At 46.7% G+C, this 24,620-nt stretch overlaps 1 protein-coding gene across 1 annotated transcript in view; it reads right to left on the bottom strand.

Annotated features, from left to right (window-relative positions):
* SLC7A14 (solute carrier family 7 member 14) overlaps positions 1-8,112 on the bottom strand; it is a 29,730-nt gene extending 21,618 nt beyond the window's left edge. Inside the window, exon 1 of the mRNA XM_058812051.1 lies at positions 8,051-8,112. The gene's annotated coding sequence lies outside the window, so the exon portion shown is untranslated. The remainder of the gene's footprint in view (positions 1-8,050) is intronic.
* Positions 8,113-24,620: the final 16,508 nt, after the last annotated feature.

Raw genomic sequence — 24,620 nt, 5'->3', positions numbered from 1 at the left:
AGGAAATGTTTATTTTTAACCAAAGACACAAGGCAAGGGTGCCATGCACGCAGAGGCAGCCCCAAGGAATTCCTAAACTTTGTATTCTAATCTATAGTGCAAGTATTAAAAGAGCATAAATGTGTAACCCAGTGATATAATTAGCATGTACATAGAGATCATCCTTTCTCCCTCTTCCCAGCCTTCAGGGGGACACAGTGTGATGGTTTAGCTGCTGTCCTTGCTGGGGAGAGACTGGACTGCCTGGATAATCAGGGAAAAGGCAGAGGGAAGGATGGGAGTGATGTCAAAGCTTCTTTCTGTCTTGCAGCTGGTGTTTCCCTTTTCCTAAGTAAATAGCAAATCAATATTTGAGCACTGGTCTGTGCCCATGCTGGTGAGCAATTAGAAGGTTTTGGTAGCTGAGGGCTCATCTTCCTGCCTGGATGAGGTGGGAGATGAGGTGATGCATTCAGAGGTGAAATTGGAGCATGCCACAGGGAGGGCCAGCAGATCCCTTGACATTGAGCTGTTCTAAACTTTGCCAGGATTAATTACATGCCACCTTCACAAGCAGCTGGTCCAGGTTCCCTTGGGGTCCTCTGGAGCAGCAGGCCTGTGAGAAACAGCTCTGGGACTGAAAGGAGCAGCGTTTTCCTCCTTCCTGGGGGCTGGATGCACGTGGAGCACCTACAGCTCCTACAGCCTGGATGGGATGGAAGCTGAAATGTTCCTTTTGGAGATGCTCATGCACATCCTTGCAGGCACATCCCTCCCCTGGTAAATCCACCTGTCCCAGTCCAATGTCTGGGATTTTGGTTTTCCATTTTCCACTTGTTTTATGCTCTTTTTGCAGGGCTACCAATCATTCTCATGGTGCAGAACAGTGTAGGAATGGATGCAGGGCATGACAGACACAGGAGCCTGTGTGTGCCGAGATGAAATAATGCAATATGCATGAAGTGCTCTGTTTGGGTTTGCAACAAAGCTATTTAACTACCAGGGAAAAAAAATATAACTGCAGAGAAAGAGGTATAATCAATTTGCACATTTGCAAAAAGGTCTCGTTTGTTGCTGCTGTCTTGAGGTGGGAAGGTAAAAGCCTAAAAATCTGCAACAAGGCAGGGAAATGGCAAATCAATAGATGGGTGAGCTGAGCAGGAGATGGGGAACCAGGAACATCTTGGAGCTGTTCTGACAGGCTCCCTCTGGGAGACTAGTAAGAGTAAAATTTGTTGCTCCACCAGTAAAATGGAGAGATTCACTGCCTCAGAGTGTGTGGCGGTAATCTGCCTGGGTTTTCTACAGAAGCAGATGAGAAACAATGCTAAAAATGATTAACAGTCCCCTAGACATGCCTTGTTGAAGTCAATATTGGTTTTGTACCTGCACGTGCTCGTCTGCAGAAGGACCCTGGAGGCTCTGTGCACTTTCAAATGCTCATTTGTGGTGCTGTGTGATTTTGCATTCCAAGTGCAGATATTGATACCTATTCTTTGAGCACAGCCTCCCCCTCCTTTCTGCAGTCACAAACTGCAGTGATGTCAAACAATGAAACTCCTAAAGGAAATTTGGGTTCACAGGTCTGGATGCTCAGGGTTTCAATGTACTGTTCACTGAGGTTCTGGCATTTTAAACATCATGGGAGGGGTGCCCAGGAATGCAGATTTGCCTCACTCAGACTCGTAGGTTCATAGCATGGTTTGGGTTGGACAGAATCCCAAAGATCACCTCATTCCAACCCAAGCTGCCATGTACAGGGCCACCTTTCACTAGACCAGATTGCTCAGGGCTCCATCCAGCCTGGCCTTGCAGATACGCTGGAACACCCTTCTGCAACCCAGGTTTTTGGGAGTAGCAGTTCCAGACCCAGAGCTGTGACAAGAGGAGAAGCATGATCTGATTTTTCTGGAAAAGAGTGAGTTGCCCATTTGCAATGCTGGCCATAGATTCCTCTGACAGTACAACTGCCAGCAGCATCAGTGGGGTGTTGGCAGCCTTGGGTTTGTGACTCTGAGCTTTTCCCTGGTTTTAGGTAGTAGGTTGTACTTCCAGTAATTACCACTTTGATGAGATAACACATTTTCTGTACCACATCTCACAGTGAGAATGGGCAACAGCTGCCTTTGTACCACTGAAACTCTAAACCTGGGCTACCAGACAGTTTCTTCTAGAATTATACTCCTTTTAAAACTGTCTTTGCTTTAACAACACACAAGAGGGAATCTCTGTAATTACTGGGCTGTGTTGTTTTCTTTTCCTTTCCTCAGTGGATCCATACTTTTACATCGCAGAATGAAAGTCATTATGGTTTGCTGCAGGCCAGACAGGAGAGCTTTTTTCATTTGACATAATTCACAGAATGGGTTATTTATTAATGTGTGAGGCTCTCTAAACAAAATGGATTTTTACTCTTGCGAGAGTCTGGCTGATACATCATTATGACAACTTATTTCATTTCTGGGTAGCAGTTTGAACCCAGTGACGAAAACACAAATCTTTCAGTAAAGAACTGATTTAACACTAAGGCTTTGTCATCCAAACAAAGAAAAAATTCCCCTGTATATCAAATACAGGATCTGAAAATCCTCTGATTTTAAACCTCTAGTTTTATTTTGAAGATTGCTGGTTTTATAAAGATTCCTTTATTCCCCACTAAGACACTGCTGGGCTTTTTTCCTCTCAGTGCTGACTCTCACTCACCAGCAGTCTTTTCACCTTTCTGCAATAATTCAGTAGGAGTCTGAACTGCCTTTTACACAGTAAGCACATCAAACTTACACCATTACTCGCTCTTGCCGAGTTTCAAATGCATTTATCTTTTGTTTGTGCACATGGTCTCATTAATTACTTATCGTGTTCCATCAGCAGTTACACAAATGTAATTGATTATGCCTCACTGCCCCACTTCCACTATTTTGGCTATCAGCTAATTAATGCAGGAGAGGATCTCAAACAACAGCTTTCCTTAGAAGAAGCTGGAAAAACACATTCTTCAATCCCAAGCCTTCTAAAGGTTCCAGAAGCAGCAGTAGTAGCATATGCAAATCAATGGGAGCTTTTTGCATATGCAAATAGGAGCCTTGAGCTGGGGGGAATTTGGCTGGTTGTAACCTGTGTCTCTAAATTCCTCAGCAGAAGCTTGAAGTAGGTTCAATGCACCTCCAAGGAAGTGAATAGCAGCTCCTGCTGATTTTATTACATTTTGCTGCTTATTCTTATTCACTAGGACAAAAAACCCTTCCCTTACATGAGTAATTCTGCTCCATTTCAGCACAACTGATTATATGAGTAATGTGATCACAAGTGGATCAAAGATGATGATTTAGGATGGAGTTCATGTGTTTAGTCATTTATTACCATCACCCAGGCAAAGGCACTGCAACACCTAAGTGATGTGTGAGTAATACCTGGTGCTGTAGCAGGAGGGCTTTATTCCCAGTGAGTTACAAACTTACTGCAGACTAACACTAAATCAGTCTCTAGGATGGCACTAGAGAAGCGGAATTAAATGAAGAATTATGTGTCCTTAAAAGTGATAACGGCGTAAAAGTTAGAGTTTGATAATATTCCTGAGCAATGCACACGCACTGCCCAGAGATGTCCTTTTGTAGCAAGGGAATCAGTGTGAGCCAACATGATTAGCCTAAATTAAAACAGCTAATTGCCTCCTTGCTCTTAGGCTCCCTTGGCAGCAAGACCCCAAACCCAACCTCTTTCCCTAAGACATTTGTCTCCCAGCCACAGCCAGCAGAGTGTCTCCAAGGTGTGCTGCCCTGCCTGGCAAGCACAATTCCCCTGCTGTTCCTGCCCAGGAGTGTGAGAAGAGCTGCTGGAATGTTGCTGCTGTTTGTGCCAGAGCTCCCAGCCAAAGGACATATTGCTTCTTTCTGTCTTAATTTCCTTGGAGCAGAGCTGGTGACCCTGGTTGTTAATTGCACATCTCCCAGCCCCTGTTGTTTAATGAGTGGAACACACCTGCTGGTGCCCAGGTGTGTTAGACAAGGCTCTGGAGATCCCAGATGCTTCCTGGGTGCATCACTCCAGGGCTGGGGTGGTGTGAGACCTGTGCCCAGGGCTTCCTGCAGGGAGGGAAGGACAGGCAGCAGAGGCAGATGTTCCTTCACTACCAGACCAGAGTGCCCAAATCCTACCTGGAGCCGCCCTGGCATTGCTGAGCACCACAGCTCAACAGGTCCATCATTGAGACCTGGTTCAGTAATGTTCAGGCACACTTTTAAAGCTAAGTTTTAATTCTGCTGCTGCATGTGGAATGTTCCCAAGTGTGCAAGTGATGCACAAAGGGATGTTTCTATCCTCAGCTTTAAAAAATTTTGTTGAGGAAGACTCAGCACAGGCTCAGGGAGCTGAGGATGTGCAGGAGGAATGGCCCGAACCACTAACTGAGGTCATGGTCACCAATAAACCCAGTGGGTGCTAACAGGGGCTGCCCTGAGCCCATGTGTTGTTTTATAGATTTTTACTGAAGTTTTGACACAGATACACCCACAGACAGTTGTAGCATGGCAACAGAAACCCATTTCCCTGCAGGCAGCAAGCCACTTTGATCCTGTCCTGAGAATTAGGATGTGGTGCTGGAAACACATGTGCTGCAAAAGCTCTTCTTCTGTTCACCTGCCAGGTGGATTTAATTTATGGCGTCATGGCTTTCAATGAATTATGGATACAGTGACTGTGCAGAGGAACAGAAACAATGGAGTCATGTGCTCTGTGGCTCCACCTCACTGGCTTTGTTTCATAAGTGCCTGGGCTTTGGTCTGACAGTTTTATTGTGGGAAAAAATAGTTTTCTCTCAGAGATGTTCCAGCCTGGTGACAGCAGGGGATGGGCAGTGCTGGGAGCATAATGCTGGCCAGAGCACCCAGTCCCCTGAAGATGACTGCAGAGTCTGGAACCAATGCTGCCATTCAATGAGCCAAGGAAACTCAGGAGAATTTTTCTCAATATACAAGAGGAAAATTGCAGTTTCCAGTTCTTTCAGCTTTGGCATTTTCCCGTTGACAACCACAGCTTAGCTATGTCTAATTCCTTGTAAGTGAAAAATGTCTTAGGACTCTCTGTGGATCTGGGTCTGCTCCCATTTACACGTGGGTGGTTTAATGAGTTCAGCAGACTCACCCTAGACTGAGGTGAGACTCTGGCCAGCTTTTCATATCCATAGAAATAGCTGGAAAATGCCTGCTGTATTTCTGGGCTCTGGATACTTTACATATCCAGATCTGTCTCTCACGGGCTGACAAGCTCAGACCCAACCATGGTTTTATATATTATAGAGGGCACAAATCTGGGAGTGATCTGGGGGTTTAAATTCTTTTTTATTAATGTGGGAGTCACACATGCTGCCCTCCTGCTTATGTTGTTTTTTGTGTGACATACAGATCCCACTGCTACCTACAGCTGAAGAAGTATTTGCTTTATTTTTGCATTCTTGTTTTTAAAATGTCTTAATAATCGAAACAACAATATGTTGCTTAAACATTATGATGATTTTAATAGCTCGGGTGCTCTGAAACATAATTTTGATTATTTGGGGACTAAGAAATCAGTTACAGACTGCTCTGTTATTCTCGTCTTTTTTCTTGGCTTCATGAAGAGCCCAGGATTGTGTTTATGTTTGTGTACGTTCTTGCCATCCTATTTGCTTGAATGTTGCAGTGCTTCAGAGAAAAACCATTAATTTAGCTGTTAGGAGGCTTTCCCATTCTCATTGAATTTTCTAGAAAATCTCCTATTGCCTTTAAGGGAACAGGGAAGAAATTTTATTACATGTGCGTGATTTCAGAACTGAGAAAAAGACTGTCTTCAGAAGGAAGTAGTGTCAAACCAGCCTACAAATATATCCTTTAAAATGATTTTGGCTGGAATTCTTCCTGATATGATCCCATCTGAGACTCTGAAGTTACACAAAGAATAAATTTTCATCATTTTTGTATAATCCAAAAAAAAAAAAATTAGAGAAGGATAAAACATGTCTTGACTTGAGAGTCATGAATAACTCCCTGAGGAGAATGTTTTATGTCTTAAAATGCTTCCCTTTCCTGCAACATGCACAAAGAAAGATATTCTTTTGGAGGAGAGTTAATTAATGAAATCAGTTGGAAAATTGGAGGATCCAAAATAGAATTTGGTCACTTATTAGCTCTGCTCTTGGCATATGGTTAAAAATCTCACCCACTGAGGGGGTAGTGCTTATCTACAGGGGCAGCTGGGGCACCTGGAATTAAAGTTGTGGCATCTCCGTGCCTTATTTGGGGAATTAAGGATCAAAGGTACCATAAAGTCCCCGGAGTTAATTCTGTCTGAGTCTCAGCCCATTGGTTTCCAGGCAATTATGCTGCAGGGAGCCCAATGCCTTGCTTTGGCTAAGCTGCATATTTTGGGAGGAGGACATCAAACCTTGACACAAACAGATGGAGAATCCAGCACATTTTCTGATGGCTCCTCATCAGGTCATCAGCACTCCTCTGCTGAAAAATGTGATCCCTCCCTTAAATTGGAATGTTTTGGCTTTAGCATCTCAGCACCAGCTCACGTTGTGCCTCTCTTTGGCAGACAGAGGAATAACTCAGTGCCTGGTAATTTCTTTCTGTAGAGGCTCTTAGATTCAAGGATTCACATCACTTCCCTCCCTGCTTTTTAATGAAGTGAATTCTCAGGTGCTGTAATTCCTTCTCTGTAAGGGCCTTTCTCCAGTCCTTGACAGGTTTTGGTTTTTCTTTCCTTTTTTTTTCCCCTTACTTCCAATTTTGTTGTCATTTTTGTTGATGTCTGCTGTGCTCTAGCAGTCTGTTTTCAAGGGCTGAGGTAAAATTTCCTTCCTACATCTCCACTTACTGAAGAGCAACTAAACAAGCCTTTTTTCCCCCTTTTTCTTGTTCCCTGACTTGTCTTATCACAGCTCTTGCATCTGTGCTGTCTTCTCAGATATGTATGCACATTTGAGTTCATGTCAAGAGGACCCAAGATTCCTTGTTTACACTATCTACTACTCATCAGTAACTGTTTTGTTGGGAAATTTTACCACCTTTAATAGATTAAAATGGGAAATCAGACCTTGGACCTCTGCAAGACCCCCTAATTCTCTGTTCTCATGCACTAGACATTCCCCATGGAGCAGTACATTTTAAGAACAGATGCTGAGTTTAATCTAGGTAACTTTTCTCTCTAGCGCTGTTTTTGGCTTGTTTGAGGGTTTTTGTTTATTTACAATATGTTTTTCAACTCTGTTAAGTCACATGCCTTAGCAATGTGTACCAATAAAACAAACACATGTAAATATCTTTAGCAAACAGACTTTCAGTCTCATTACAGTTTTTGAGCAGTTAAACAAATGCCTCGGCTTGCTGAAACCCATTTGCCTGCTACTCAGGGACACTGGGAGAATCAATCACTTAATACACTAGATTAAATCAGACATGGCTCTTTTGAGACAAAAATCTTCACTGGGGTCAGCCAGACCGGGCTTTCCCCTTCCTCTCCAGAGCCGGTGCTGCTTGCACAAACCCTGCTTTGGAGCACTCAGCCTGTGCCAGGAGGGCACCAAGCCGATCTGTACAAACTATTAAATAATAGGGCACAATACTGGGGTTGCAGAGCAGCTGCGAGAGCAGAGATGGGGATTCTGAGCAGCGCTGCCGGAGCGCACCTCGCTGCCCGGCAGCTCCGAAATACCCGTGCGGAATCAACAAACAGCACCGAGCCGGGTGACGTAAAGAGGAAGCCAACTCCATTCCCGGCCTCGGAGTCGCGGGGAGTTTTGCAGGCGCACAAAGGGGGGAGGAGGACGGAGCCGTAACCGGGGCCCGTCCGCGGGGTCGGGGCCGCCCCGTCGGGGCTTCAGCACCGCGGACAGCGCCCGCCCGGAGCCGCGGCCGCACGCGGGACCGACCGAGCCCGAGCGGCCCCGGGGTGGCACCGGCACCGGCCCCGGGGCTGGCACGGGCCCCGCGGTGCCCCCCGCCCGTCCTCTCCCTCCTGCTCGCATTCTGTCCCCTCACAGCCCCCCTCCCGCAGCGTCCCGACCTCCCCGCGCCGCGTTCCGTGCCGTCACCTGTAGCAAGAGCTGTCGCTTCTCTCAGGCCACCCGGTGTCCCTCCTGTCACTCCGGTTTTTTTTTCCCCGTTTCCAATCAATCCCGCGCCGCCAGCCCCGGCGCCCCCGCCTCCTCCTCCTCCCCGCGGCGGAGTGCCCGACACTCCGCCAACACGGGGCCGGGGCGGGGGATGCTCAGCCGGGCTGGGCTCCCCCGGGGCCGGTGCTCCGTGGCCCGAAGGATCCGGAGCGCTCCCTTTGCCCAGCGGGGCACAGAACCGGCTCCGTCTGCGCGCGGGGGGGCCGCGGCCGCGCTGCCCGGCGGGGCTCCGGACGGACAGACCTTCCCGGGGCTCCGGACGGACCTTCCCGGTTCTCCGGACGGACCTTCCCGGGGCTCCGGACGGACCTTCCCGGGGCTCACCGCCCGTCCCCGCTCCCCGAGGAGTCCCCAGGCTCCCCCCGCTCCCGTTCCCTCCCGGCCGAGCGCGCACTCACCGCGGGCGCGCAGGGACGCGGGCGGCGCTGCGGGGGCGGCGCTGCTGCTGCAGCCCCAGGGGCGGGGGGGCTGCGCCGGCACCGCCGACCCGAGCCCGGCTGCCGGCCGAGCACGCAGGGCGGAGGGAGGGGAGACGGGGATGGATGGATGGAGGGAGGGAGGGAGGAAGGGAGGAGGGCGCTGCAGCTCCTCAATTATTCAGCGCTTCCCCTCCCCGCCTGCCGCATGTGACCGCCGGCAGTAGCCGCGGGCCGTGCCGGCCCCGGGAGAGCTCCGTGCCACCCCCATGGCCACCTCCCCTCCCTGCCGGTCCTCCCTGCCTGGCCGAGTGTCCTGAGGGCTGGGGGTGGCCTCCCCCAGACTGGCTGGCTGGTGAAAATTAACTCTCCCGGCTGCCTCCTGCAGCGCAGGGCTTTCCTCACCCCAGGACAGAGCACAGAGCGTGGGGAATCTCGTTTTTGTTTTCTCCTTGAGCTGCACTCTGAGATTTGGGTGTTAATGCTGTAATCCCGGAACAGGCAGAATCAGGACTAAAATAATGCCTCATGCATTGCAGCATGCCGTGCTGTCCAGCCCTCTGCACAGCCCAGCTGGGAGGAATTAGGTATCAGGTGCAGGATATATTTAATATTTTATACCCATAGCTACTTTAGAGGATAGCTGAAATTAATGATCAAGATTATTCCTTTTTGCAGTTTTGTTTCTCAGTTTCTGCTGTTTGGTTTGCTCTAGAAATACTCCCTATCTGTATTTTGACATCAAATCCAAACTGGGTTCATCTCCAGTGATGCCTGGGGAGGATCTGGTTTCAGTATCTGTTACAGCTTCATTCTATAGCTTCTAACAGGACCTATTCCCTGTGAGAGCTGTGTCTCCAGTGGAGAGAGAACTTTCATCCTCCAAAAACTGAAATAAACCTCTTCTGATAAAAGTTAAAGGTGGGATCCTTCAGTGCAAGCAGTTCAGTTCAGAAGCCAATGTTTGCCTAACGTGAGTGACCCTGGCAGAGCTGCATCAATAGCAGTGACCTTCTGGGGACATACAGACAGTGACATTGCACAGATACAGGCAGGGTGGGGGCTGGACTGGGTGACCCTTCCAACCCAAATTATTCTGTGATTCCACATCCATGATCTCGTTTTTGGCCAGGAGAGCAGACCACATGTCATCTCCAATTTCCTTTCCAGCCTTGACTCCTGTGGCAGTTTTTGTGTCTTCCCAGATGAGTGCCGCAATCTTCCCACTTTATTACCAGACTCCTTCCTCTCTCCAGCACAGCTTTACCTTGCTCTCTTCCCTCCCTCATGGAAGTCTCCTTGCAGTCCCTCTCCTCCCAAACAGGCGCAGAAAACCTCTCCAGGTTACTGCTGGCCAGCAGAAGGTGTCATCACAGGATGACAGGATGCTCTGTTCCCTTCCTGCCACTCTGGCCAGCACAGCACAGAGACAAAGCACAGTCAGCTGATTACCTTCCTCACAACCAGCAGTTTTGAAACCCCTGTTTTAATTATTTTCCTTATTTTTTGATTGCCGGAAAGCAACACTCAGAGCTGCAGCTGCTCTCCTGTCCTTGTCTGTGGTCCTGATGCTTCCCATTTGCTTGTTGTTGTTTCTGTTCACACCCACTGGCTTCACTCAGTCCCTGGACACTGCATGGAGCTGTGGATGGCTGATAGCAGGAGCTTCCCCTGGACTGCATCTGTGCAAAAGAGAAAACCTTCTCCATTTGTTATTCCCTCTTTTTTTCATCACTTTTAACACCGTGGTGAGCTCCAGCTGACAGCACCGCCAGCCTCTTGTGCTCACACCCAACTCCTTGGTGCTTGTACAGTGTGTGGGTAAAGGGCAGGGGCTGGTGTGTTTCTGAAAGGATTGGCAGTGTGGCCGAGTTTTGGGGGGATTTATTTATGTGTGTGGGTTCAGAATAATTTGATTTGTATTTATTAATTGGGGCTGGTGTACCAGAGCATGGGCAGTTTGATTGGTAGCAGCTTTTTGGTCTTTAAAAAATCATTGTGCAGCACTATGACACCACCCCCATCTTCCACCTTTACTGCTCAGAGAGCTTTCTTCAGAGGACTTTGCTGTTTTGTAGCTTTCTATACCCTGTTTTATCCCAGCCTTGATCTCCTTTTTGTAAGATTTCTTCTGTTTTACCCAGTGGCACCTGCTGTTAGCTATGCGCAACAACCTGCTGCCACCTTGAGTAATAAATGTCACAAACGTTTTGTCAGAGGATCACTTAAGCTCTTTCCCATTAATCTTTACCCTGTTCTCATGAGTTTTGTAACTTCCAATCTTGCAGGAATTGAATCGTGAATTTTTACAGCTACCCCTCTAATGTTCCTCTTCAGGTAGATTAAATGTGGATGAAGAACTGAATGAGGACAAGTTACTTTCCCAACAAGTCCCACCAGTGAGGTCACCCTCAGATTAAGGTGACATTTTCCATAGCAGTCAAGCACATGATGGCACATTTGCTGCAGAATTTCCTCTGTCCCCAAGCACTGTCCAATTTCTTGACCAAGGTAATTTCTGCCCACTTTTCTGTAGAAGTGACCATCTGACTGGTCATTTAAATACTTAATCCTATTCTGAATTTGACCAAGGCTTTGGCCTCAATAACACCTTGGAGCAGGGATCTCCACCAGCTGCTATCTCATTATCTTGGCTATTTTTCTTCTTACCATCAAATTTGGCCATTCCAATTTCATGTGACATAATTTTTATTTTTTTGTGACTCTAAATACAGAAAGAGAAAGTCAGCAAAACTGCCCTATTGACTTTCTTTCTTACTGTTATTAAAATGTTTGTTTACCTCTCATAATCCCCTCATACTCCTCTCATCCGTGACTAATTAATCATGCCATTTAAATACCACAGTTCTTGCTTTTCTGGGTTATCTCCTTATCTGCACAGCTTCATATTAAAGCAATCAATATCTCTAGGGGCCTGCTGGCCCCTAGGTTCTGCTAGGGCTTCCAGCATCCTCACCTCATGGGCCCTCTCTCCCTCCATGAAACTCCTCAGAGAGGAAAGGCTTGTTGCCATTTCCATTGGTTTGATGAGTTTTCTTCAGCGCTGTTTCTCAGAATGTTTTGACACCATCGAAACAGACTAAAGGAATGTTCAAGACAAGCAGCTTGGGTTCCCCTTGGATGTACATTGGGGTCCCAATGCGTGTGCTTGGTCACCCCAAAACATTTCTGTTGGTCTTACAAAACTGCACTGGTTTGGGTTGTGTTTCCAAAGAAAAAAACTATTTGAGACTGGGAGGGAGAAGCTGCAGCACCTTTCCTGTGCCATTTGTGTGTCTGTGTGCTGGCTGCCATCCCTCAGCAGCCTCTGTTAGAGAGCAGGGCTGAAGGCACAGCTGGCTGTAAGGTACCACTGATGTTTCATAGAAAAGCACTTCTGTCTGCAGGCACCAGGCTGCACAGGAACATCACAGAGAGCAGCACGGGGGTGCAGTGATGGGAGCTGCTCACCCCTCCACTGCTCACTCTGCATGTCCAATGGCTCATGGCCATGGCTCTGACAAGTGTTCTCTCTTGGATTTGGTCTGTAGCATCCCCAGCCATCTCCCAGAATAGCAGCAGCTCCCAGACATCCACTGCAAAGTTCAGCTTTGTCTCTGAGCAGAGACCCAGTGGAGCCCTGCTAGAAGTACTAGAAGGTATTTTTAGAAGCATTGCCAGGATGCTTGGCCTCTCTTCTTCTTCCCTTTGCATTGTTGGAACCTCAGTGAGTACCTGTAGGGGTCAGAGTGATGGAGGCACCCCTGTAGGAGGATAAGAAGAAGGATTAATCTTGCTGTCTCACCTGATGACTTGTGCCATGATGAACACCAGCATGAGGAAGGGCAGTCCTGTTACTAAAGCCCTGACTCGAGACTTATAAAACCTCACTGGAGTGACTGGCTCTGCAGTTGGAGTCCTGGGTGAGTTCAGAGTTCTCTGTATCCCAGTCATGTGAAATGGCATTGGAAGTGCTGCCCAGTCTCAGGGAGTGAGTTGGCTGAAGAAATTACAGGCTATAATTTCCTTTGGCGAGGGATTGTCTCTGCTTTCCTTATGGGACCTCAGTGGGGCAGTTCAGCTGGGGGAATTCACTTGCAATTAGCTGGGCAGGTGAAAGGAAGTGTCTGGAGAGGTGAGCTGGGTCTGCCTCCTCCTGACCCCATGAGCTCTTACCCTGATGCTCAGGGACTGCAGCCCTGACCCTGCTGGGCACTGTCCATCCCCTGTGAGCCCAGCACTCACAGTGCACCCTCTTCATTATTTAAATCACTTGTGTGCAGTGGAACTGGCCATGGGTTTAATTTATGCTTAGAGCAATGGAAAGGATTACTCTGGGGTTATTCTGCATTGCTAAGAGGCATCTTGGCCAGGTTGAAAGGAAACATCCACATGGATGTTCCTCATAAACCTATATCAGGTGCTTCCCTCTGCATCAGTGGTGCTTGGGCATAAACAGAAACAGGTGAAATCCCAGCACAGCAAACCCTGGCAGTGCTTTGCCATTTGATGTTATCCAGCTAAAATTTCTCCCAGCCCCTTTCCTTCCTGCTCTGTGTCATCCATGCCAGGCTGAGCAGAGAAGATGGGTAATGCATCCATCAGCCACATTCACTGTTGAGAGACCCTCGGGGTGATGGAGCATTAAATAAATCCCTTTCAAATCCCCATGCAAACACACAGCCCAAGCCTGGCTCCAGCATGAGCTGTGCCTCTCCCCTGGCTGGAGCTGCCGCTGGTGCATGCAGAAGCTGTGATGCCTTTTGGTGGTGCCACCACCATCCCCAAAGGGGAAGAGCAGCCTTAACCCCACCAGAGACACAGGAGGAGCTGTGAGATGGGGCTGGGGGCTGCTGGGGTGGGGACACCTTGGGGACACCCACCTTTGGGAGCTGCAGTCCCCAGCAGGGCTGCCCTGGGGCTGCAGACCCGGGTGAGGCTGGGATAAAGCAGCTGCCAGGAGAGGGGATTAAATGATTCAGTATTTGGAGGCTGCTGCCTTATTTAAAGAACCACACGCTATTTTTTTCTTATTCAGAGAAGTCTGCTTTTAACAACCAAACCAGAGAGAACTCTTATTTTTTTGCTTTCTCAGCTACTTCATCTCATGGGTTAATATGAATGTTTTGGGCACTGTGTAGCTGCTAAGTGTCCATCCAGGTCTCACCATGTCTGCTGTGATGATTATGGATTAATCAAGTGATACTTGACCAGTTCCTGCTGTCCTGCAGGTGGGTTTAGCTCATCTAGATTTTGATTAAAGTCACAGGGTGAAGCTGATGGCAGGATTTGGTCATAGTTGTCTGTTCTGAGAGTAACAGAGAAAGTAACAGCACAAAGATGATTCCAGCTTAGTCCCTGCTGGGCTGTCCACACACAGGAGAAGCTGTTTGTGGTGCCCTCAGTAGCAGCAGCGTTACCCACAGTGTTTGTTTTGGGTTCATGCACAAAAGGTCGCTCACACTGCTGAGAACGCCAGGTTAAATCAGTGGTCTGCAGAGTATTTTAGCATTTGCTGGCCAAGTTTGACCCAGAGACTGAACTGTTTCTGCTTGGATAAAAAAGAAAACAGCTTTTTTTTTTTTTTTTTTTTTTTTTTTTTTTTTTTTTTTTCCCTGGGGAAGGAAAAAAGAAAGCTATATGAATGCTTCCTGGGCATCATAGCTGGCTGTGTGATTTATCCATCTTGCTAATAATGATGGACAGGGCTTTGCCCATCCCAGGGTTTGATGAGAGGCTGCTGTTTGCCTGAGTGCATTTGCTTTGCATGCAAATAAGAGGGTTTATTGTCTGTTGTTTGTTTTTCACCAAAAGTGCAGCTTTTTTGCATGTTCAGAATAACTGCTGCTGTCCCAGGAGCAGGCCCTGCAGGAAAGGGAAGGTTTAGAAGCATCCCAGGGTTTGAAGCTCAGTAGCATCAGCTCTTCAGGAGAGAGCACATCTGCTCTGAAACCAACAGCACTGCAGAACAAAAGAGGAAGGTATTGATCTGATAGTTTGTTGTTATTGACATTTCTATTGATCTACTCTTCCCCAATGATTCCTTACTGCTAAAGGCAAAGGCCAGTGCTGGGAAGGGTCAGCACCGAAGGAAAAGCCTCATCCAGATGTGCACCACAGTGCACTTTGCCTCAGACTAAACACAGCTTCTCAGCTGAACCTCAGCCAAGATATTTCAGCTGGGCCATTCCAGGTCTGTTCAGCCTGATTTTGCATGTCAGCCGAAGGACAAGGAGCCAAAGCCCACACCTCTGAAGTCACTGTGGGTTTAATATCGTAATGCAGCCTTGGCTGAGCGCTGCTGGGGAGAGCGGAGCAGCTCGGATTGAATTACCTGCAGCACATTAGCTGAAATCTCCCATCCAAGGCCTGCAGGGGCTGGTGCAGCTCAGCTTTCCAGGGAGGCTGATAACATCACAGCCTGGGGCAGCACAGTTTTAGATTTTAGTTTGGTATTCATTATATCCCTATCAGAGATCAGGGTCCTGGCTGGATGAGGAGCTGGATCTCAGCTGTGGCTGCCCCATCCCCTGGCTTTGGTGCAATGCCCTGCCCTGGGTCAGGTCCCTGGCACATCTCCCACCACCTGGACAACCATTCCTGATTGACCTTTTGTTGATACACGGGGAGGTGCTGTCCACACCCCAGAGAAGCTTTGAAACCAATGCAAAAGAGGGAATGGGTGCCAGATGGCTTCTCCAGAAAACAAAGATTGGACTTTCAATAGTTTGTGCATCTCCTACTAACTTAAAATAGCTCCTTTCTGTTTGTGGAGGCAAACAAGGCAAGACATTAATATGCACATCCCAGCAGTAAATAGGTTTCAAGCAAGCTTCTGTAGAGCTGGAGGAGGATATTAGGACAGTGTGTTTTTCATCACTGATGTGCCAGCTAGCATGCAAAAGACTCATAGTGCAGGAAAAAGACTGGAAAATTGAGGGGGAAAAATGTTTTTCATAGGAAAAAAACCACTTGATCAATGCAAAGCAAGTGCTGTTTTCTTTTCTGGTTCCATGGGATCTGATGCTAAAAGTACATGTTTTGATGAATTGGTTCTGGAGTGGGCCAGGTATAGACGTGATGTAGCTCTTGAAATCAGGTGGAATGTACATAAATAAAGTGCTGCTTGCATTGACCCATTCTGCTGCTCTCTTTTTTAAAATTTATTGTTGTTTTTCTGGCCTTTGATGTTGTGCATTTATAACGACAGGCTTTTAGAAATTACATCTCATGGAAAAATCCACCGGGCTTTTCCACAAAGGAGTTAATGGCTTTTATGAAAAGATTTACCTAATGTGGGGTGATGTTTTCAGTCTCATGAAACCAGCAGTGAGCAGAGCTGGAAATGAGAGCTGAGGAAGGAGTTGGTTCCATCTTTTCTGTGCAGGACACAAGGGAAAATGAAATGGTTTGCTTTGTTTCATGCTTTTGGGTACAGTACAGTAGATTTCAATTTAAAAAAACAGGAGGAATGAATGAACAATTTCTTAATGTATCCAGTCAGCAAAAGAGAAACCACATCAATTAGACCAACCAGATTAGTGCTCAGGGTGTGTCCTCACTGCCCACATAAAGCATCTACAGCCCAGCTTCTGCTCAAACACACCCTGATAAACCCAGGCAGAGACTGATCTATATTTACCTTCTTGATTTATGAGAACAGAGACCAGCAGGGACTCGGAAGCATATGATTCACTCATGTTTCTCCCGGTTTATACAACTCCTGCCTGTTGCAGTCAGGGGAGGGAGTGAGGAAAACCCCTCTCATTCCAGCCCCAGCTCCTTGAGAGGGATGTGAACCTTCAGTGATGCTCACCACCCAGGGCTGGGGATGGCATTCACATCCTGGACCCACCATTGTCTCATGTGGGTGCTGTGTTTGGCTTGCTCTGTGAATAACACAGCATTTGAGCTGCATTTTGGTGACCTGCACAGTGCCACACACAGTGCCTGACCACCAGCAGTTCCTCAAACGCATCACAGATGGACACACCTGCAGGCAAATCAGAAAGTCAATTTATCCTGGGGCTTTTATGGTGTTCAAGCATACAGGAGGGAGCTCAGGAAGTTGTGGTTTGCTGGGTATTCCATTCTTTCCAATGCCCCAGGAGTGAAATTTCCCTTTTCCTGCTGGCCATTGGTCTGGAGGTGTGCTGTGCTTCAACAGAGCTGCTGTGGAGCATCACTGCCACTGCTGGGTGACTTATCCCTTGTCTCTCTCCCCCAGCTGGTCTTTGGAAAGGTGGCTAATGAACAAGCAGCACTGGCTTTGTCAATATGTCTGTTTTCATTTTTATTTTTCTAAGCAAGAAACCCCAGTGATTTGTTGACACAGAACAAGTAACAGTTCATTTGCAACTCCCCAAATGAAGCTAAATTATTCTGAATAAATTAAACATTAAAACAGCATCGGAGCAAGCCCAGTCTCCTGATGGAGTTTAGTCCTGCTTGGAAATGCAGATGTTCAACCTAATGGGCTCCTCAAAGGTAACCAATGCCAGCCCCTACCCACCCTCATCTGTGACACTTATCTAATTCCCTACCTGTAACACTTATCCAAGCCTATCCTCATTTTTTTAATTTTTATTTTCCTGGCTTTTCCATGACTTACAAGCTATTATTTCCTGCTGGCAGTTGGATTGTCTGAGTATTTCCCAGCCAGGGCATGCTCACAAGTGGAATACCAGCAGTGAGTCTCACCGCAGAGCAGCTCGGCCCTGGATTGATGAAAACAGACAAGCTCTTAAATTGAAGAGTCATTTGACATTGTGCAGTTAAAGAAAGTGTTCTCCCTTATAATAATTAATGATTCTTGAAGGCAGGGGGGAACAGGGCAGGGGCAGCCCAGGGTGCTGCTGGCCAGGGAGAGGAGAGGGCAGGGGAACACATCACTGGCTCATCTCTGCAGGAAAAGCAGTGAATATCTGGGGGAAGGAAAGAAATGATGCCCAACACCGAAGCAGAAATCCAGAGCCATTTTAGCAATCCCTAAGGAAATTTGTGGTTTTGCCTCTGGTAGGAAGGATCACTGAGTAATACACAGCTGTCAGTGGGTGCCAAGTGGCCAAATCTGGCAGCGGAGATGTGCTTAAATCAGAGCTGGATTTGCCTGCTTGTCCTGCTTTATTGCTGCCCTTCCCTGACTTTTCCCCCTGTGGAGGTTGTAATTTCTGTCAAAACGTAACTGCAGAGCTCTGCATTTTAATCCCATGTAATCACAGTCCCGGGGAACTCGGTCATCCCTGCGTCAGCCATCCTCCCTGTCCCCCCTGCCCTGACAGAAGCAGATTGAAGAGCTCTCACACAAGGTGGCTGCAAGGGGGGACTTGTTCTCCTCAGAGCCCTTCCTTGTCCCCCCTGCTGTCATTTTCAGAGCCCTGACTTGAGGTTTGCTGCCACAGCCACAACCTCCTGCCCAGCATCCCCTCCTGGGGCAGCGGGGGACACCGGAGCCACCCCAGTGCCACCTTGAGAGCAGCTGTGACTCAGCCTGGCTTTCTGGGGCTCTGTGCTGGCAGCAGGATGAGCCACGCAGGCAGAGGCTCAGCTGGCAGGAATCAGCTGATGGCCTCAGCTGGGCTGATTCACGCTGGTGGAGGCTCCTACCCACAGCCATCCCACACACAAACGCCATCCCACCATTCCTGAGAGACTGGTCAGGGCAATTGGGATGGAGATAAATGGGGGGGGGGGAAAGCAAAAAGTAAAAAAAATTTTCCTGTTCCATTTAAAGATCTGGGAAAAACAGCTTTTTGTTCATGTTTCTCAGTGTACCCCAGCAGGATGAATGGTGTCTTCCTTGTCCAGCCCTGTGGTAAGTGTGGGCTTGGGAGGGCTTGCAGCAAGTTTCTTCTTCTGTTCAAAATATCTTGCATTAGAGGAAGAAAATGCTCTCTCTAAAATTTATTTTCTTTATAAGGATTAAGGATGAGGACGGCAGTCAGAATGCAGGGAAAACCAAGTAAAAAATAACATTTCCAGCAGCTGTTTTGTGGAAGATTCCGACTTTTATTTATTTTATCCGTTTGTTACTGTTGCTTTCCAATTCTTCCAATATGTTCAGTCCACACAGTTCTCAATATTCCTTGCTCTTTCAGCTGGGTTCTGCATTTTCCTCCCCATCCTCTAAATCTCATCAGTTTGCTGCATCCCCCGGATGATGCAGCTCGGAGTCAATAATCCTCTCCTGGAGAGATTGCCTCTGGCAGGCTGGAGACCCGGCTGAACCGAAGACTCCTGCAGGGTGCTGTGTCTTCCTCTGGGCTCACAGCACCTCCCTGTACAGCAGGTGGGGGTGACTGAGGAGGCAGCTCTCAGCTGAGCTATCACCAATTAAAAATTGGGGGTTTTTTGGTGTTAATATAGAAGCAGAATTTCCTTTGCTTTTGTGTCGGGTTGGTTGTCAAATGTGCTGTTTGGTGCTGAAGGGAAACAGTCTCAGTCCTGTTGCCCTCCTGAACTGAAAAACAAGAGATTCTTTCATGAAGAAGCTGCAAGGACAGAGTAGAACCATTGAAAAATATCAGTGTGGATACAACAGGTTGTAATTGTTATGTCACATGGGAGTCAAAATAGCTTCATATATATCTGCTACTAGTAACTCTTGTCACCTATCTACCCCAAGAACTTTATTTAAAACCAAGTTATTACAGAACACACTGCAAAAGGGCACCTCTTTAAACCAAAATAGGTCAATTTGTCATTGTGATAAACATTCCTGTTTGTTTTTGTGGACAGTAGATATGGACCAACCCAAACTTTTTCATAATAACAATACAAAAGATGGAAAAAAATGCTTTAGAAAAGATGAATTTCAGCTGTCACTCCAGTTTTGATTGAAGAGTTTTGTGGTAGCCACAGAAGACCTTACAAAAGAATGTTGCAAAACAATTGTTGGCTTTTTGAGCGAGGACAAAAGTTTAAAATACATGGCAGAGAGTGAATAAAAACAAACCAGGAGTGGTCCTGCTGTAAAGTGTCCATTGCACACCAGAGAGAGCCCATGGCAAATGCAGCCCTTTGCTGGCAGAGTGCTCTTGCTGGGTCTGGAAATTCTTGTCCAAAGCTCAGAAAAAATCAAGCAGCCCCTCTTGAGTTCCTTGACCTTGGGATTAGGCAGGATGTAAAATAGGAGGACACAGACAGCGATAACTTGTTTTGAAAAAATTATTCAAATTATGTTAAAATACACGATTTAAAATATTAGTTCTGGCAGAGAGATTGCTGGAGTTTCGGTCAAGAGGAACAAATATTCAATAAATTAAAAAGTCAGGAGCTGGCTCTATAACAATTGCTTTGTGAGCAAATGTTGGCTTTTGTGGTTGGTGTGGAATGTGCTGGGGAAGGGATCCAGCAGCATTCTCAGGGCAGACATTGCCATCATCAAATCCATCTGAAGGATGGCTCCCATTTGCTCTTTTGTTGGCACTTAGGAACCTCACAAAGATTTACCAACTTTTTAAATAATTTCCTTTAGAGATGGATGTTTTCCTATAAGAAAGCTTTGGTTCATTTGTAAATGTAGGAGAAAAACTGAGCAGAGCCCCCTCCATGCCAGTCCAGCACCATCACGAGCAAGAGTTAATTTATATTTTAAAATGAAAAGTCATGTCTAGTCCAAGAAGTGCATTTTATTTATTTCACTTTTTTTTAATGCTGGAAATGCACATCTACTTGATGCTGTCAAGACAAAGTCTCGAGTATGTAGTAACATTTCTTTTGTCGTTTATCTGGCAAATCTGCAGTACTATTATTCACCATGGCTTTGTCTCCATAGGAAAAAGGAGACTATAGACTACAAGAAGGAGCTGGCAAAGAGAAATCAGTTTTTGGCAGTGCAAATAATCCTTAATAGCAATGGGAGATTTATAAAATTTAAAAAATAAAAGATGGCTAGACAGTGGTAATTTCTTCTGTATGGAAGGGCAGTGTTGTTTTGGTTTTAATTCTCCTCCCAGCTTCAACAGTTCCAGAATATTGAACATTTTCTTTCATTTTCTTAAAAGTAATGTGATTCCTGGTCTCCCACCTGAGTACCCAGTGGATGAGCTAAAAGGAAGCTCTAAACAGTGAGGCTGAGGTATATCCTAAAAATGTGTGAAATGTTTTTGGGCATGCAAACTCATGACCTGCATCTGGATGCACGTTTTCCTCTGCCTCATGGGAGGCTGATCCATGGGAGTCCTGTGATTCAGGTGGGTTCAAGTTCAGCCAAACATTGGGCAGAAATGAAGGAAAGAGAAGCAATAAGTACAGATTGTAATGAAAAACAAAAGTAACCTCTGGGTTTGGGATTGTTTATTTAATTATCACATTGATTGATGAGTCTGATAAAGTGGAATTTTGACATCTGTGCTTGCTTTTTGCCCCAAACTGAACATATCTGTTCCCTGCCTGCAGCTCTGGGGAGTTCCAGGCCCTTTCCAGTAGCCAAAGCAATCAGAGCTCTCATTCCATCAACATGAGCCAGGAACAAGTGGTTGGGCAAAGCTTTGCCCTGGGGATGGCAGAACATTTCTGATTTGTGAGCCTGACCCCAGACCTTCAGGTCTGTGCCACCGTCCCATAATGACCCAACTTCATCGTGAACTTTTCACTTTGGAGACTTGGAGATGAACTCAGGAATGTTTGTGGAGGGAAACTGATACACTGAGGTCCTCTGCTCCTTGAAACAGCTACAAGAAAAGCAAATTAGACATTAAAGGTTTTACTTCTCTTTTCAAATTATTGAAATGGCTTTGGAGTGGGAGGCATTAGTCTTACACTGCTGAGGAACATGGAATTTGATTAGTCCCCACTCTGCTTTTTTTATTTTTTCTTTGCTCAGGAAAGATCCATTTCTCTTGCAGAAACAATTTATTTGCAGTGTGTAATAGCAGAGCAGTGGGATGTGCTCTGTCCCCGTTTTCAGATTTTGTATTGTGGAGAACAACTTTGTTGGGTTTTTTTGTCTGGGTATTTAACCTTCACCTTCCCCTGTGATTTTGCCACCTGAACATTTCTCATTTTGGTGTTTTTCAGCTGAACATTTATCATTTTGCTGTTTTTCAGCTGAACATTTCTCATTTTGCACAGGCAGATAGTGATAGGACAAGGGGGAATGGTTTTAAACTAAAAGAGGAGAGATTGAGATTAAATGTTAGGAAGGAATTCCTTATTCAGGGGGGGTGAGGCCCTGCAGAGGTTGCCCAGAGAAGCTTGGAGGGGCTGGGGAGGCCCTGGCATTTCCCATCTGCACAGCCTGCTGTGAATCCCCAGGAGGATTTTCCCTGCTCCTTCCCAAAAGGTCAAGGCAAGACAAAACCAGCTTGGTGAGAGTCTGCTCTGTTTAACTGTGGGAAGATGTGAAGGAGAGGAGCTCGTCCATCACTGCTCTCAAGAGCAAAATATAATATACAGAATTTCTTCTGGAGATATTGCTAAGCTGAGAACCCATCACTCACCCACAGTCTCTCCCTGCAGTTATTTTTCTTCTATTGAGTGCACATAGAAAAAAAGAAGAAAAATTTCTGTCTCGTCTAATGCAATTGCTTTACTTCCCATCCCTGTTCAGTCCTGTGCTCAAGGAGCCCCTCAGGCTGTCAGGGCTGGGCTCAGGGTCCCCTCTTTGGGTAGCACTGGGGATGGAGTCTCCTCCTTGAGCACAGGTTTGGAACAGGAGGGCTGGGTGATGCTTCTCCAGGGTGACTTTGAGTAAAATGTCTCTGTGCTTCTCACCATCTCCATAGGAGTAACTAAATGCAGAAGGACTGTAGGGCAGAGGAAACCAAGAAATGCTTATGGAGATTGAACTTGGGCTGGAAGCAAGGTAGGGGCTTTGCAGATGGGAAGCTATCAGTGATATCTGAGGGCTGGAAAGCAGCACAGGACTGGCAGATGGCAGAAGCCATTTTACAGAACACTTTGCTGTCCTCATCACTCTCTTTGCAGTCTATTGGATTCTGGACAGAGACACCTTTGGGGCATGGACTTAAATCTCTGAAATAATAATACAAATTTAGTGATAGTAACAGCATTTTCAGAAATAGCCAATACTTTCTTTCTGAGCTGGAATGGAATATTTGAATATTTGAATATTTTTAGGACTGCCTTGCTGTTTTCTCCTGGAGTTATGTTTTTTCCTGACAGTGCAGTAATTTACTTTCTTTATTTTTCTTTTCCTATTTTACATTGTAAAAGACCCGACTGATGTAAATTCAGAATATCCCAGGCCTTGCAAGCTCAGCCTGCACCAGCCCCACCTGGTGCACACACAAAGCTGTTGTTGAGTGCTTGTAACAGCACCATGCTGTGCTAGGAGTGTTCTGGAGGTTGGTAAAGTAACCCTGAGATTCTGTGAGAGGAATTAAGAACTCCAAAGCACTTAAAATAGGTAAAGGAGGAGAGAATGAACCTTTTCCTCATAGCTAACAACCTCGGCATGGGGTCAGGAATTATTACTCATGGTTTGCCCAGCCCACTCTTCTATAATGTCTTTTTTTTTTTGCCCCCTTTAAGTTTGTAAAGAGCTGGGTGTGGATGAGATTCTCATTTTCATGCTGAAGTTGCAGCACACGCTGTGTGATCCTGCAGTGGTGTCTGGGGGCGAGGGACTGAACTGCTTCTCTCCATGCCACAGAGCTGCTGGGAGGCTGGGGAAAGAGCATGTCAGCTTTGATAAATTGGGGTCCTGGGCCCCTCCTCACCCCAGACTGCCATGAATGTTTCCCTGCCTCCATCCTTTGTGCTGTTGGCCTCCTTTTACCTTTCCCTTTGCCAGCCCTCCCGGTCCCTGTGGGATGTGCAGCGCAGTGCCACGCACAGGGCACGTCCCATGGGCTGTGTGGGAGGGCACTGAGCACATGTGAGCCATGGATGAGCATTCAGTGCATCTGCACACAGCTTCCAACTCCTCTGCTCTGGCTGCTGCAGCGTTTCCAGGTTCAATATCTTCGGGAGCCGGGAAACAGCTCAGTATCCAAGAAAAATCCAATTGACTGTACAATAGCCTGGAAATTGTTCTTTGATCAAGCAGCACTTTCATATCACCATAAACAGTGTAGGAACACAAACTAGGTTACAGGATGGCTTTTTTTTTTTTTTTTTTCCCATTGTTCCATTTAATTTGATAGCCTTTCCTTGGGTATGCAAAAGGCTTCCTGCCTCTCTCTCTCCCTGACCGTGAAACACAGATGGTGCAGCACTGCCTGTATTACACTGACAATAAAAGGTATTTAACTCCTTTTTTAAAATGCATTTCAAGCAATAGAAAAGAAAAATCATGCTCAGAGGTTTTGAGACATCCTTTAGCCTTAAGCTTGGCCTGAGGAAGGGAAGGACTGGACAGAGGGGATGAGCACCAGAGGAATGGTACTAAATGGGGGTTATTGTGCAAAACACAGCTCTGGTTCCATGTTTAGGGTTTCCCTTGGCTTTGTTGTGAGATCTGTGGAGAAAGCAGACATTGGAGTAAGCAGAAAACCTTTGAAATAATTTACTTCAATGAAGAGTGCTCCCTTGAAGGTGCCCTTGAGGGATGGTGACACTTGAGCCACCAGCACTGAGCTGGGGGTGAGCGCAAATGTCCCCCTGGCCCTGGCTGTCCTTCCCCTCCCTTCAGAGCAGGTTCTCTCTGTTCAGACTCCAATATAAATTTCCATTGCAGCACAAGCAATACAAAGCCATGTTAAGGAAATTGAGTATGGCATTAGTCATTCCCTAGGCAAGAGCCCTGCCTGAGGAGGAGGAAAAAGCAGAGTAAGGCATCACACCATGGTTTCTGTGCAGTGCCAAGGCAGCCACGGCCCAGACCTCCCTCACTGCTGCTCAGGGGCAGCAATATGTTCAGTGCTGAGCATATTTCACAACATTGGTCTGTCAATAGTGCCAATTCATCCTGTTCTCTTGATAATTCCTCTCACTCTTATCCATGAGGGATTAAGGGGAGAAATATAGTAATGCAGTGGATTGTACAAGGATTATCCAGGTTTTCCTATCAGCTGTATCAGGAAAGCATTTTAACTGGAAAACTGCAAGTTCAAGCTTCCAAGATTAACCCAAAGAGTGTCATGTTTTGCTAAGTTCAGGAGCCTTGG

The sequence above is a fragment of the Ammospiza caudacuta genome, chromosome 11 (assembly GCF_027887145.1).
Source record: "Ammospiza caudacuta isolate bAmmCau1 chromosome 11, bAmmCau1.pri, whole genome shotgun sequence".
NCBI lineage: Eukaryota > Metazoa > Chordata > Aves > Passeriformes > Passerellidae > Ammospiza > Ammospiza caudacuta.
This window is presented reverse-complemented; position numbering and strand designations above follow the sequence as displayed.